This window comes from Callithrix jacchus, chromosome 4 (genome assembly GCF_049354715.1).
Source record: "Callithrix jacchus isolate 240 chromosome 4, calJac240_pri, whole genome shotgun sequence".
NCBI classification, from domain to species: domain Eukaryota; kingdom Metazoa; phylum Chordata; class Mammalia; order Primates; family Cebidae; genus Callithrix; species Callithrix jacchus.
The window spans coordinates 35,310,595-35,324,139 of NC_133505.1; the positions used below are offsets into that span (position 1 = coordinate 35,310,595).

At 44.8% G+C, this 13,545-nt stretch overlaps 1 long non-coding RNA gene across 1 annotated transcript; it reads left to right on the forward strand.

Annotated features, from left to right (window-relative positions):
- Positions 1-8,963: 8,963 nt before the first annotated feature.
- LOC100897012 (uncharacterized) lies at positions 8,964-13,098 on the forward strand. The gene is made up of 2 exons (XR_143977.6): positions 8,964-9,110; positions 12,789-13,098. It is a non-coding gene; the product is annotated as an uncharacterized LOC100897012 (long non-coding RNA).
- The last annotated feature ends 447 nt before the right edge of the window (positions 13,099-13,545 follow it).

The following is a 13,545-nucleotide window of genomic DNA, read 5'->3' on the forward strand; positions in this document are numbered from 1 at the left end:
ACTGCACAATTATTATTTCCAGATGAATAACAACACATTAACAATAGAAACAAGGAAAAGCCAAACAAATATACTATTTCGAAGTTACAGCAGTATGAGGATAATAATTAACTGATGATTTTCCTAAAGCACAAAACAGTGAATGTACAATGGTGACATGGCTGCACTGGCAGGTGGTGCCATAAATGAGTCTCAGATGTTGCAGTGCAGGAGGCCCATCCGTTGGTGATCACTGTGAGAGTCTAAGACAAAGAGTTAATGAGACATTAGAATTTTTAGTACTTCTTAATTTTACCACCTATCACGCATTCTATTTTCTGTAACAGTCAGTATGGCTGTGCTAGTGCACACCGGCTGGATGCCAGTGTGTGAGACAGTGCCATGAAGGGCTATATGAGCATGCACTACCATGCTGTGACTTTTAACATTAAGTATTGAGTGATTAGGTGCAAGGGTCAGATGGGGCACTTTTAGAAATTACAGTAATAGAGGCCCTCAGGAGGTAGGATTTTTTTTTTTTTTTTTTTTTTTGGAGACAGGGTCTTACCTTGTCATCCAGGCTGGAATGCAGTTGCGGGGTCTTCGCTCAATGCAACCTTTGCCCCCGAGTTCAAGCAATCCTCCCACCTCAGCCTCCTGAGTAGCTAGGATTACAGGCAACTGCCACCATGCCTGGCTAATTTTTGTATTTTTAGTAGAGTTTCACTATGTTGGCCAGGCTGGTCTCGAACTCCTGACCTCAAGTGATCCACCTGCCTCAGCCTCCCAAAGTGCTGGGATTACAGGTGTGAGCCACCGCACTGGGCCTTTTTTTTTTTTTTTTTTTAAGAGACAGGGTCTAACTGTGTCACCCAGGCTGGAGTACACTGACATGATCACGGCTCACTGCAGCCTGGAGCCCCAGACTCAGGTGATCCTCACACCTCAGCCTCCAGTACTGGGACTCAGGCAAGTGCCACCACACCCAGCTAACTTTTTAAATTTTTTTATAGAAATGAGGTCTCACTATGTTGCCCAGGCTGGTCTCGAACTCCCAGCTTTAAGCAATCTGCCTATCTCAGCCTCCCAAATTGCTGAGGTTACAGGCATGAGCCACTGTGCCCAGCAGTAGGTGGGATTCCTGCTCCTAATGCATGGTTCTTGTGGAATTGGGGGACAAAAGCAGTGGTCTATCTTTTCCTGATTCCCTTCAGTTAAATGAACAGAGACAAGTAATTGAGTTTGAATGAAAAAGAGAAATTGTCTCCACTTTGGTAGTTATGCTGTATATTGGTGGTATTGGTACTGCTGTTGATAGTTAGGTTCAGTGCTGACAGGCTACCTACCACCTGCAGCTAGCTGTAACAAACTGGTTAGTGCAAGGAAGGGGTTTACCAGCACTCTCTGGGTTGGTTATTTCATACTCTGAAGGAAGACAGGATGTGAGTGGATTTGTTTTCATTATCTAAATCAGTTGTCCAATAAAAACAGAATGTAAGTCACATGTGTAATTCAAATGTTTCCTGTAGCCACATTAATCAATTAAAAAGGAAAATAATTTAATAATATATTTTATTTAGCCCAGTATAGCTAATGTATTACCATTGCCATATGTACTCAATATTAAAAATATCAATTAGATTTTTTACATTTTTTATACTAAATCTTTGAAACTTGAAGTGCATTTTATATTCAGTTCCTCCCTTGCTCTAGCCAAAGTAGTCTCACTTTTCTCACCTTAAAATGGGAGAGAAATTGAACCTACTCACAGGATTGCTGTGAGGACTGAGACCTGTAAACATCTATTCCTCGCTCACTGGGTATCAGACACTATACGAAATGTTTGTGTGCACTTCATCCTCACATTCTTCCCGTGAACTAGGAACAGTTACCACCCCACTCAACAGATGAGCAAACCGATGGCTAGAAAAGGTTAAGGAATTTCCTCAAGGGTACACAATTACTAAGAAGCTAAGCTGGAATGTGGACCCAGACAGCCTGACTCCAAAGTTGGACATTTTATCCACTCTGCTAGAAAAGCAAAGGAAATATGCAGTCTATTTAGGAAAGAATGCATGAGTTTGTTCATAAAGCATAACAGTTGGTGTGGGTAAACCAATGAAGACTGCTTGATATATCCATTAAGCACAAATTCATGGGAATACACATAAGAGCACAGCCACCAGATTCCACAACAAAGTGCATGTGTGTGTGTTGGCATGCGTGTGTGTGTGTGTGTGTGTGTGCGTGCATGTGTGCACATGGGTGTGTGTGCTGGTGTGGAGAAAACCTGACTAATAATGTCCAAGCCGCTCTCCAAGACATCTTCCACTCAGGGTCCCAGGAGCAGATGGTGGGCAAAGCGTAGGCAAATCGGTCCCTCAAGCTGCAGACAAGAGCCATAAAATAGCCAAAAGGCAGTGTTTGGGGTGAAACTAAACTTATGATGCAAAGAGGAGAGACTGGGAGAGGGCTGCGAGAGGAAAACCAGGTGCGAGGTTGTCATGCAAAGCAGGTCCCTTGGGCTCATCACCTGTGGTTCACCAGGGATCAGGATAAAAGCCAGAATATCACATGCTATGGATAAAAAAACAGGCTTTGAGGGAATTTTCAATTCAGTGCCAGTAAGTAAAGAGAAGGCATGAGTCCCATTCCTTCTATTTTTCCATAGAAGAGCAAACTGGGCACGCTACTGGACATGCAGGCAGAGGGGAGGTATGCGGCAGTGGGTTATTGCTCTCCACTGTAAGTCAAGCATGAGAGCAGCCTTATCAATGAAGAGACACACAAACAGCGTGGGCACCTAGCACTCTTGATTAGCGTGTCAGTTATTGACAGGGTGTGGTAAGCTGACTTCTAAGGTGGTCTCCAGTAGTCCCCCATCCTGGTATTCAAGCCTTTGTGGGATCCTTCCCACCTTGAGTTTGATATGAATCTAGTCACTTAATTCTAACCAATGGAATATGACAAAGGTGAGAATCTATCATATCCATGATTACGCAATAAGAGTTTGTGGCTTTTATCTTGCTAGCTGACTCTCTCATTTACTGACTTAAGGAAGCAAGCTGCCATGTTAGAGAGGTCCGTGTGGTGCGGAACTGAGAGTGCTCTCTATCCAACATCCAAGCGGAACCAGAGCCTTCACCTACCACCCTTCCTGCTTCCTACCAGCAACTAAGCCAGTGAGCTTGAAAGCGCCTCCTTTCCTAGTCAAGTCTTCAGAGAAGACCCCAACTGTGATTGCAGCCTTGAGAGGCCCTGAAGAGAAGACCCAGCTATGCTGTATTGAACTGCTGGCCTGCAAATATTGTGAGATAATAAAGGTGTGTTGTTTTAAGCCACTTATTTTAGGGTGATTTGTATGCTATAATCATAACTAGTACACTGGGGATGTTCAGAAATGCCAGCTACCCAGGAACTGGAGACCTAGGGACCCATGGCTAGTTGCACGCTCCTCTGCCAGGAGTGAGAAAAACACCACTGGTTCCACTGGATTCTAACTTTTGGAAACCTCACTCACTAGAAGAAGGAGTCCCAGGTTCCAATTAGTTCATTTTTCAGGCAACCCAGAATGAGCTCCCAACATCATTTCCAGACAGTGCTGCTCCTGATATCACAACTATAGTACAATAACAGCAGACTGAGTAAATAGGACAGTAGGCTGCAGACCCCCTCATGTACCAATGATCTTTATAGACTTGAAACCTCACTATGCATGGAGTTGATAAAGGCGCCAAATGAACTAGACAGAGGAAGAAGACTTGAGTCGAGAAAATGTCTGTATCTCAACTAAGAAATGTTTCTGTGACCACAGAGAGGAGGAAACAGGAGGATGTGGTAAACTGTGGCAGAAGTTAAGGCTAAAAAAAGAAAAAAGAGAGAACCAATGAATTTAAAGATACTTAAGAGACATAACAACAAAAATCAGTAAGTGCATCTCTTTGGATCATAATATAAACACATCCATTTTTAGAAATAAGTTATTGTAATTATGAAGTTCATGAAGTTATGTCAAAGCCACATTTTAAAATGTTTACTGATGAAGTATGTCTGAAATGTTCTTCAAAATATCCAGCATGTATTGAGGGTAGGAACTCGATGAGGGTATAAATGATGCAAGATTAGCTATGAGTTGATGATTGTTGAAGGCAATTCACAAGTGAACCATATGATGGTTCATTGTACTATTTACTTGTGTCATACTTGAAGTCTCAATAATATTTTTTTTCAAAATAAAGATGCTGAAAGCCAAGATAAAAGAAATTCTTAAATAAATTAAGACGTGGCAGCCCTTTTTCACAAAAGAATTCATTGGCAAAGCCTAACGGCTAGCCTAAGTCATAATAATGTTTGGGAGAAGCAGCAAAACAGCAGACTAGGCAGAATTTTTTTTTTTTGAGAGAGAGTCTCACTCTGTTGCCAGGTTGAAGTGCAGTGGCACGATCTCAATTCACTGCAACCTCCAACTCCCAGGTTCAAGCAATTCTCCTGCCTCAGTCTCCTGAGTAGCTGGGACTACAGGCACCTGCCACCATGCCCAGCTAATTTTTGTGTTTTTAGTAGAGATGGGGTGTCACCATCTTGGCCAGGCTGGTCTCAAACTCCTGACCTCAAGTAATCCACCCGCCTCGGCCTCCCAAAGTGCTGGGATTACAGGCGAGAGCCACCATGCCTGGCCTAGCCAGAAACTTAAAAGGGAAATCAAAGGAACAAGAGAGCCAAAGAATGCCTTGGTAAAATACCATTTAACGTTGGTAGTTTTGAAGGCTGTGTGCATGCACAGGGCTATAACAGAGAAGAGACCAGAGAAGGCTATAGGAAGCTCCTCATCCCTGCAACTAAATATGAGGTCTCAGAAATAAAGAGAAAGCCATGGCTCACTTGTAAACTCTCTGAACTTTGAAAGCACCTTCCAAACCACACACAGCTCCAACAGCAAGGGTAGAAACCTTATTGGCTTAAGGCATTTAAGCACAACCTCTCACAGTTCACTGGTTGACCATTAAGCTATGCTGATCCAAGGGAAACCCCTAAGAATTCAGGTTTAAATAAAAAAAAAAGAATTTAAAAAGGAACTTGTGCAGAAATACTCGAAGCCTCATACTGCAAGGGAAAGGGACTCCACAGAATTAGTACAGGTAAGTCACTACACAAACAAAACAACAACCTCCTTCACCCGCAATAGAAAGAAATGGGAATCCAGAGCTGCTAGCATATATTGTCCAAAATTTTCTGTTTCCCAAAAAAGTTACAAAAGGGCAAAGAAATAGAAAAATGCAATCCATTTACAGGGAGAAATAGTCAATAGAAATTGTTGGCCGGGCACAGTGGCTCACGCCTGTAATCCCTGCACTTTGGGAGGCTGAGGTGGGTGGATCACTTGAGGTCAGGAATTCGAGACCAGCCTGGCCAATATGGTGAAACCTGTCTCTAATAAAAATATAACAATTAGCACAATAATCTTAATAGCTAACTTCTCATTAGTAACAAGGAATGTTAGAAGGCAGTAACATGGGCCAGGCACTGTGGCTCATGCCTGTAATTCCAGCACTTTAGGAGGCTGAGACAGGTGGATCATGAGGCTAAGAGTTCAAGACCAGCCTGGCCGACACGGTGAAACCCCATCTCTACTAACAATACAAAAATGAGCCAAGCCTGGTGGTATGTGCCTGTAATCCCAGCTACTCAGGAGGCTGAATCAGGAGAACTGCTTGAACCCGGGAGGCAGAGGTTGCAATGAGCAGAGATTGTGCCACTGTACTCCAGCCTGGGCAACAGAGCCAGACTCCATCTTGGGGAAAAAAAAAGAAGGCAGTAACATATGCAAATTTTGGGGGTAGTAGGGAGAAGCTGGCAACGAAGAATTCTATACCAAGCAAAATTATCCTTCAAAACTCAAGACAGGTGCCTAGGCACAGTGGCTCACACCTATAATCCCAACACCTTGGGAGGCTGAGGTGGGAGGATTGCTTGAGCCAAGGAGTTCAACACCAGCCTGGGCAACAAAGTAAGACCCTGTCTCTACAAAAAAAAAAAAAGCCATGTGTGGTAGTGCACACCTTAGTCCTAGCTACTCAGAAGGCTGAGGCAGGAGGATCTCTTAGCCCCAAGAGATCAAGGTTGCAATGAGACATGATCATGCCACTGCACTTAGACCTGGGCAACAGAGCAAGACCCTGTCTCCAAAAACGAAATTATTTAAAATTAATAAAAAAAAAAGAAGGCAAAATGAACACATTCTTAGATAAACAAAGACTGAAAGGATTTATTTCTTGCAGACATCTCTTACAAGAAATACTAAAGTAATTTTTAAAGTTATTCAGACTGAGAAGAAATGACACCAGATAATTCCAATCCAATGAAAAAACAATTATTATCTGTCAATTAAACATAAAATTTATAGCTGAGCAAAGTGGTGCACACCCGTAATCTCAGCTACTTGGGAGGCTGAGGCACAAGAATCACTTGAACCCAAGAGGTGGAGTCAGCTACCTGCAGTCATACCACTGCAGTCCAGCCTCGGCAACAGAGCAAGACTCCATCTCAAAAACATTAAATGAAAAAAAATAAAATGTGTAAAAAAACAAAGAGACCCAGAAGAAATAATATGTAGGTAATTATTTTTTAAAAACCAAAAACCACAAATATCTTCTTTTTCTTTTTCTTTTTTGAGAGACAAGCTCTCACTCTCTCACACAGGCTAGAGTGCAGTGGTGTGACCATAGCTCACTGCAGCCTCAAGTCCCGGACTCAAGTGATCCTCTCACCTCAGCCTCCCGAGTAGCTGAGATTACAGATGCACACCACCATGCCTGGCTCCTTTTCATTTCTTAACTGTTTTAAAAGAAATTACATAAAACAATAACTATAAAATTACAGCATTGGACGTGTAACATCTAAAGATGATGAGTCTGTATATATGCACTCACACCGACAGAGGATAGGGAAAAGATGGAGTTACACTGAAACAAAGGAATCACATCGATAGTAAGTCCAATCCACAAGAACAAATCTAGAATATCAGAAACACTAAATAAGTTTAGTATGAAAAAAATTTATTAAGCATATTTTACTCATTTCTTCTCTTAATTTTTTAGAAGACATAGAATTTGACTGGGCACAGTGGCTGACACCTGTATTCCCAGCACTTTAGGAGGCCAAGGTGGGTTCAAGTGTTCCAGACCAGCCTGGGCAACAGGGGAAAACTCCATCTCTACTAAAAATACAAAATTAGCTGGACATGGTGGTGCGTACCTGTAATCCCAGCTACTCAGGAGGCTGAGGTGGGAGGATCTCCTGAGCCTAGAAGGCAGAGGTTTCGGTGAGCCAAGATCGTGCCACTGCGCTCCAGTCTGGAGCACTCCCTACACCCACTCAGGTTCAGTCTGAACTGAACTGGAGATACCTGTGAAAGGAAAATAAATCTTGGGGCCCCAAAATCACTAAGCTCAAAACCACTAAGGGAAAAGTCAAGCTGGGAACTGCTTAGGCAAACCTACCTCTCATTATATTCAGTCACCCCTCTGCTCACTGAGATAAATACCCACCTGACTGCTGCCTTTGGAGAGGCTAATCAGAAACTCAAAAGAACGTAACCATTTGTCTCTTATCGAACTATGAACTGGAAGCTCCCCAATTTGTTGTTCTGCCTTTGCTTTGAGTTGTCCCACCTTTCCAGACTGAACCAATGTTCATCTTACATATGTTTATTTATGTCTCCTGTCTCCCTAAAATGTATAAAACCAAGCTGTACTCTGACCACTGAGGCTGTGTCACCGGCCCATGTCCTCAAACTTGGCAACATAAACTTTCTAAATTAGCTGAGAGCTGTCTCAGATATTCAGGGTTCACACTCCCCTGGGCTCCCTGACTTTCTTCAGGGCACTGGCCCCTTTCTTGTCTGTCTTTGGACACCCTCCAGGGAAGTCTTTGAAATTCTTGAGGCAGGAAGGACCATTTCCCAGCCCCGAATCTTGCATAAAGTGGGTCTCTTATAAATGGAAATAGGGCTTCTCCTCAAAGGCAGGCTGGGAATTTTGCATGTATGACCCTAGCGGTTCTTCATAGAGGGTTGTTTCACTTGCCTTTCCTTCTGCTTTTTTCTTCACTTGCTTCCCCACAGAGCAGGACGAAAGGAGCCAGCAAGGATGGCTCTGGTGTTGGGGTCTGCCTTCAGCCACCCAGGTGGAATTGCAAAGAGGAGGACAGGGATGGAAAGAGGAAAGTTTGATTTGATTTGCCTTTTTTTTTTCTTTCTTTCTTTCTTTTTTTTGAGATGGAGTCTCGCTCTGTCACCAGTTTATCACCAGTCTAAAGTGCAGTGGGGCAATTTCAGCTCACAGCAACCTCCACCTCCCAGATTCAAGTGATTCTCCTGCCTCAGCCTCCCGAGTAGCTGGGACTACAGGCGCGAGCCACCAACCACCTCCAGCTTATTTTTGTATGCTGATTTTTGTATTTTCAGTAGAGACGGGGTTTCACCAGGTTGGCCAGGACGGTGTCGATCTCTCGACCTTGTGATCCGCCCACCTCGGCCTCCCAAAGTGCTGGGATTACAGGCGTGAGCCACTGCGCCCCGCCTTGCTTGTCTTTCTTCTGGCACCACTTCCTCATACCAACCTCATCATCCTACCCCATCCCTACCGACCCACTGCGGGCGTCTGAGCCCAGTCCCCTTGATCCCTAAAATCTGGGAGAGGCTCTTTCCCCTAGGGGCCCTGCCTTCGCAGACTTGCCCGAGGTGGGGGCGGGGTGGAATTCTGAGTGGCTCAGTGGCCCCCGCCGCACTTGCTCACTGGAGAGCCCCTATTTTAAGGATGCTACTGCAGTTGGAGAAGGAACCCCACTTTTAGGAATCCTCTTCCGTGCAAAAGGCTGTCTGAGATCAGGCGCAAAAAACCTCCCGCTCAGGTTACCCTACGGGCTCGTTACCCCGGACTCCGCCCCCGATTGCAAAACAACTGAGGGGTGGATCCTTATTTTCCCTTCTACTCGCTTGTTCTCGAGGTAAACAGAACCACCGAGTTCCTCTCAGCGGACAACTGTAGCTGACCTTCCGGTGAAAACGAGGATGTGGGAGCGGCGGGGAGCGCGTGAGGATCAGGGCGACCGCTAAGGCGTAGAATAACCAGGTCAGAAGCAAACGTGAATGCTCAAATTCCATAATTATCAAATGTACTCAGATTTAAATTTTACTTTCCACCCTCCCCCCTCCCCAGACGGAATCTCACTCTGCAGCCCAGGCTGGAGTGCAGTGGCGAGATTTCGGCTCATGCAACCTCGGCCTCCCGAGTTCAAGTGATTCTCCTCCCTCAGATGAGATTACAGGCTAGTGCCACCACGCCCGGCTAATTTTTGTATTTTTAGTAGAGACGGGGTTTCACCGTATTGACCAGGCTGGTCTCGAAATCCTGACATGGTAATCCGCCCTCCTCGACCTACCAAAGAGCAAAGATTACAGGCGTGACCACCGCCTAAATTTTTTACTTGTGTAGAAAAAATGTAATCTGTTGAGAACATTTAATGAGAAATGGATCTTTATCGGGTCTGCGTCTCTGTCCCTGCTTCCTGAATAGGGACTACGCCTCTTTTATATCACAGGAGGCACCTTCTTCCTGCTGGCTGTGACAGCTGCGCACAAACTGGCTAGTGAATTTCCTGCACAGCCCTCCTTGGCTTCGCCCACAGCATGCTTATTGCCGCGCCCACATATGTGGCCTAACCGGCTTCAGTTTCCTGGTTCTGAGTTTCAGTCTTACTCAAGCATAAATTTCTCTTTTTTTGAGACAGTCTCGCTCTGTCACCCAGGCTGGAGTACAGTGGTGCAGTCTTGACTTGCTGCAGCCTCCACCTCCTGGGTTCAAGTGAGTCTCCTGCCTTATCCTCCTGAGTGTGGAACTTCTCTTTTTATTTATTTATTTATTTGAGACGCAGTCTCGCTCCTGTCACCCAAGCTGAAATGCAATGGCACGATCTCACCTTACTGCAACCTCCGTGTCACAGGTTTAAGCACCGCCACATCCAACTAATTTTTTGTATTTTTCGTAGAAATAGGGTTTCACCATGTTGGTTAGGCTGGTCTCAAACTCCTGACCTCAAGCAGTCCACCCACCTTGCCCTCCCAAAGTGCTGGGATTACAGGGGTGAGCCACCGCACCCTTTACTTGGAGGTTTTCTTTTTTTCTTCTTTTTTTTTTTTTTTTTTGAGACAGAGTCTCACTCTGTTGCCAGGCGCTGGGCTGGAGTGCAGTGGCTGGATCTCGGTTCACTGCAACCTCTGCCTACTGGGTTCTCCTGCCTCAGCCTCCCGAGCAGCTGGGACTACAGGCACACGCCACCACGTCCAGCTAATTTTTGTATTTTTAGTAGAGACGGGGTTTCACCATGTTGGCCAGGATGGTCTTCATCTCTTGACCTCGTGATCCACCCTCCTCAGCCTCCCAAAGTGCTGGGATTACAGGCGTGAGCCACCACACCCAGCCTTCTTTTCTTTATTTTTTACTTTATTTTTTGAGACAATGTCTGCTCTGTTGCTAAGGCTGGAGTGCAGTGGCGTGATCTCAGCTCACTACAATCTGCCAGCCTCAAGCAATCCTCCCATTTCAGCCTCCCAAGTAGTTGGAACTACAGGCGCGCCACGCCCCACTAATTTTTGTATTCGTTGTAGAGACGGGGTATCACCATGTTGCCCAGGCTCATCTCCGTCTCCTGGACTCAAGCGATCCTCTCCCCCCTAGGCCTCCCAGAGTGCTGGAATTTCAGGCATGAGCCACCACGCCTGCCTAATTAGAAGTTTTAGAGTGCGATGGAGATCACTTGGATAGAGGTTACTGTGGCCTTAATTAAATGAGACAATAGGTTTCATAAAACTTGGAAATTGTAAAGGATGGGGAATCACTCCAATTCAGAACATCAAAACAACCTTATTTTGTGTATGTTACCTGTCTTTTTCCCTACATATGTAATGTTTGTTTATTTGACATGATTACCATTTCCGTTTCCATAATATGTTTAATACTTTTCCTCCACTTAACAAACATGGCTACAGCTTGCCAAGTTGCAACCTTCACCTCCTGGATTCAAGAGGGTCTCCCACCTCAGCCTCCTGAGTAGCTGGGATTACAGGCACCTGCCACCACGCCCAGCTAATTTTTGTATTTTTAGGAGAGAAAGGGTTTCTCCATGTTGGCCAGGCTGGTCTCGAACTCCTGACCTCAGGCGATCCACCCGCCTTGGCTTCCCAAAGTGCTGGGATTATAGGATTATAGGCTCGAGCCCTGCCCAGATCAACCTTTTAAGTGTTCCTTGCTTTTTCTTTTCTTTTCTTTTTTTTTTTTTTTTTTTTTTTGAGACGGAGTTTCGCTCTTGTTACCCAGACTGGAGTGCAATGGCGTAATCTCGGCTCACCGCAACCTCCACCTTCTGGGTTCAAGCAACTCTCCTGCCTCAGCCTCCCGAGTAGCTGGGACTACAGGCATGCACCACCATGCCCAGCTAATTTTTGTATTTTTAGTAGAGAAGGGGTTTCACCATGTTGACCAGGATGGTCTCGATCTCTTGACCTCGTGATCCACCCGCCTCGGGCTCCCAAAGTGCTGGGATTATAGGCGTGAGCCACCGCGCCCGGCCCCTTGCTTTTTCATGTATAGATTTGACATTATCGGCTTTGGGGTAAGGAAGAAACCACCACGACTCTGAGGGTCGGAGACTCGCCCAGTCATAAGCTCAAGAGAATGGGTCTGTCTGGGCTAGCCTTGGGCTGTTGGATGAGTAGGGTTGGCCTTTTCATTTCTCTGGAGGGATTTTTCATTTTCTCTGGAAACCAACTCCAAATTCCTTCTTCCGGAAGGCGTTTTGGAACGCTTGACTGCCTGCATGCGACCTCGGGTTGCCTCCCTGGTTTCCTCGCCGCTTCCTGCTCAGCTACCAGTTTCTGTTCTCAAAGGACCCTCTCATACAGCATGTGCAGAAAGGAGAAGTGAGTCAGGCTGTCCCGCACTGTGTCCTGACTCCTGTGTGCTCCCGCAGTGGGGCCAGGGGCCTGGGGAGAGTTGCAGGAGAAACCCCGCGGTAGAGAAAGACTCCAACCTGGGAACCTCGGGTAGCGTCCAGTGACTTTCCAAAATCTTGGTCGGGGTGGTCACAGGCCCCTGCTCGCCATGCTGGTCTCTGGCAAAGAAAAGCGGGTGGGGCATCCAAGATGCTCATGGACCTCCTCTGAATTTTGCACCCCTGTGTGTTAAAAACAGGTATTTCTGGTCTTTAAAGACACTTAGAAAAGACAGACTTGCTGAATACTTAGAAAGGCCAAGCCACAGTCAAAAGCTTGGTATCTGGGATCCATTATCTCCAAGGTTTAAAAGTATCTTCCCTACTTTTTAAACTGTATGTTTGCTTTGTAGCAATATATTACATACGTTATAAAGTGTTTTCAAAGAGTAATTTTAAAAGGTATGATACAGATAAATGATTTAAATTTAAATGACAGTTTCAATTCAAAATACAAAGACTATTTTGCCCTTATAACATTATCAATTATAATACTTTCAAGTGAGAGCAATATGACTAGTTATGAAAAATTATTTTTGAAAATGATGCTTTAACAATTCATAATGCAGACATTTGGTGGTCTGGTTCTAAGGTGAGTTGGTGTTGCTGCTTGGTCTTAAAGACGGTTAGAGCTGATAGAAATAACTTGCACACACATCATACATTCATACATAACTGAGTCATTGATGTACTCATTAAAATGTGATGCATCCAGGAAAATCCCATCTCTAAATTATATAAAACTTTTTGTTTTCCTTCAGCTACTATATTTCTGTTCTCCCTTATGCAACATTGTCCCGTCTGCCAGCATGGTTGAGCAGCAGCTGTTGTCAAACTGCAGAGTACAAAGTGCACCGTAAAAGACAGATGGCAGATCCGCCTTCCTTGCTGGTGAAATGTTCACTGACCAGGGAGAAACAACCACGTGGAAAATTAAATAAACCCATGACATTCATATCTAGCAGCTCTGGTTTTGTAGGGTTTCCCCTGAGAAGTGGGACTATTTGCATGAGTCACTCTTTTTTCTTTTTAGAGTCTTCTCTATTTGTGAATAAATGTTTCCAATTAAAACATTGCTACTAAGCCTCAGTTTTCTCACCTCTACCATGGAGTTAAAATGTCTACTTCACACTGTCCATAGAAGAATTAAGATAAGCCAGGACCAGTGGCTCACGTCTGTAATCCCAGAACTTTGGGAGACAGAGGCAGGATCACTTCAACCCAGGAGTGTGAGACTAGTCTGGGCAACATAGTGAGACCCTGTCTCTTAAAAAAAAAAAAAAAGAAAGAAAGAAAGAAAAGAATCAAACTAAAACAAAAAACACAGAACAAGTGCGTCATCATAGTGCTGATAATTTTTAAGAAACTTTTTTTTTTCCTGTGTGAAACTAACTGATCGAATAAGGGAGTTTAAAGGAGTAGTGTATGGGCCGGGCGCGGTGGCTCACACCTGTCATCCCAGCACTTTGGGAGGCCAAGGTGGGCGGATTATGAGGTCAGGAGTTCGAGACCAGCCTG